This window comes from Mus caroli, chromosome 1 (genome assembly GCF_900094665.2).
Source record: "Mus caroli chromosome 1, CAROLI_EIJ_v1.1, whole genome shotgun sequence".
Lineage (NCBI taxonomy): Eukaryota > Metazoa > Chordata > Mammalia > Rodentia > Muridae > Mus > Mus caroli.
Window position 1 is genome coordinate 61,382,039 of NC_034570.1, and position 2,500 is coordinate 61,384,538.

The 2,500-nt window shown below is 44.4% G+C and overlaps 1 pseudogene; it reads left to right on the plus strand.

Annotated features, from left to right (window-relative positions):
• The window catches only part of LOC110295383, a 16,551-nt pseudogene that overhangs the window by 13,732 nt on the left and 319 nt on the right, over positions 1 to 2,500 (plus strand).

Here is a 2,500-nt window from a genome sequence, read left to right on the forward strand (position 1 = left end):
TACCCTGGTGCTGGTCCGGCCGGATGAGGCCTGTGGCCCTACTCAGGCCGGTTTCTGCTTCCCTAACTAATGCAGTCTCAGGTCCCGCGCGCAATTGGTTTGGAGCAGAAGCTTTGTTCCACTCACCAGAAGTCCTAATATCCTGTGGCGGGTGTTGTGGGTAGCTGGCAAGTGTCAGCCGACCCTGTGCCCTAGCTATCCGGTGCTTTTCTGACCGGAAGACCATTCCTCTTTTCAAGTTGATGGTCTCACGTGTTTTGTTATAGCAACTCATTATTTTATTATATTCATTAACACTCATGTAATAAAAAGAAACTATGAATATGTCATGCATGCAGGAACTCTGACAAATACCCATTGAATATAAATGATGAAGAATTGGTTGTTCTCCACATATATAAATGCAAAGTGTCACCCTACCAGTAAGGGGACATTTTCTAGACTACAAATCTTTCTATTTGTAGTTCATGGAATCACATGCACATTAAAATTCTTGCAATTCTCTATAAAACACAACTTGGGAAAAAAAAATCCCTGGGGCGGAAGAGAGGATGCATATAAGGATGCACATGTACCAGCAAGTTTGTTTTTATTCTATTTTAGCAAATCTAAAGAACATAGAATTGAAATTTAATTTCGTTCAGATGTAGAGTAACCATTCAACATTCTCTACCATTCAACAGTTACTCCCCTCCTTCCCTGTCATTACTCCTTCACGGAAAACCCTTATTCTACTCTGAGAACAGAGAACTTCAGCTCTATGATCAAACTTCAATTTAAAGCAATTATCACTTGTCTTTATTTCATGTAAAATAGAAATAATAGTGACTTATCTGCTATTTATAGCTAGTAGCCATGTGAGAATTGATTATTCCTTTATCTCTCTATTTATAGGTACAGAATAATTACATATATGCATGTGCATGTGTACTTTTATCAACTACACCAAATCACCCCAGTGTACGAGCCATAGACAGCTGCTCTCTTGAAGTGGCTAACTGGAGGAAATACCAGGAGACTATCAAATAACAGTTTGATGCCTTCCATGGAGAGAAGAGCACTCAGTGGGACATCTATGTAGGTTTAGTACAGCTCATACTAAGGAACTTGCTGGATGGGCAGAATGCCAGTGTACTTGCCTATGGACCGACTGGGACAGGGAAAACACACAATGTCGGGCAGCCCAGAACAGCCTGGAGTGATTCCTAGGGCTCTCCCAGACCTCCTGCACCTAACAAGGGAAGAGAATGCTGAAGGCTGGCCATGGGACATTTCTGTTGCTTTGTGCTATTTAGATCTCTATCAGGAAACAGTATTAGACCTCTTGGATCCTGCATCAGAAGACCTAGTGCTCCGAGAAGGCTGCCGAGCAAAAATCCTGATTCCAGGCCTCACACAGAAGCCCATCACTAGCTTCTCTGATTTCAAGAAGCACTTCCTTATAGTCAGTAGAAATCGAGTTGTAGGAGCTACCCTGCTTAACCAGCGCTCTTGCTGTAGTCATGCAGTGCTCTTGGTCAAGTTGATCAGCATGAATGTTTGACCCCATTTAGCCAGTGGGAAGGAAAACTCTACCTTATTGATTTGGCTGGTTCAGAGGACAACCGGACAACCGTCAGTCGCACAGGCAACCAGGGCACTCTGCTCAAAGAGAGTGGAGCCATCAACACCTCCCTCTTTGTACTGGGCAAAGTCGTGGATGCATTAAACCAAGGCCTCCCTCATATACCTTACCAGGACAGCAAGCTCACTCGTCTGTTGCAAGACTCTCTGAGAGGCTCAGCTCATAGCATCCTCATTGTCAGCATTGCTCCTGAAAGATGTTTTTACCTGGATACAATCTCAGCATTAAACTTCACTACTAGGTCCAAGGAGGTGATTAACCAGGCTTGCACCAACGCGAGTGTACAACCTCAGGCCTTGGCACCTGTTAAGCTGTCTCAGAAAGAACTGCTAGGCGTATCAGAGGCAAAGAAAGCCAAAGGCCTTCAAGAAGAATCAACTGGGAGCCCTGAGTCTATAGCATCTCTAGCCATGTTGGAAAAGCTCCTGAGTATGGAATGTTTGCTGGGTTCCAAGGGGAGCCAGAGGACCCCTCTACTGAATACCCTAAATGAGAGTGAATGGTGCTCATTAAGACGGTAGAGGAAAAGATATTGGAGATTGAGAGGCTTAAGATGAAGCAAAAACAAAACAAAACAAAAACAAAAACAAAAAAACCTGGAAGCCAAGGTGCTAGTTCAGGAAGCACTGGATTCAAGGGAAAATGAGAACACTCCTGCAATTCTCCAGTCCCCTTTCCTCTTGTAGTGGCACAGTGGCAAAGGCCCTGAAAAAGGCTGTAGTGATGCCTCTGCAAGGGATTCAGAAGCAGGTAGAGTCCTCAAACAAGATCCACCTCCTGCAGAAAGGCCGTAAAAGGAAGCTGGCGCCATCACATGTGTCAGAAGCTGTGGAAAAGGATGAGGGCTACTGGGAGTTACAGATTAGCCCAGAGTTA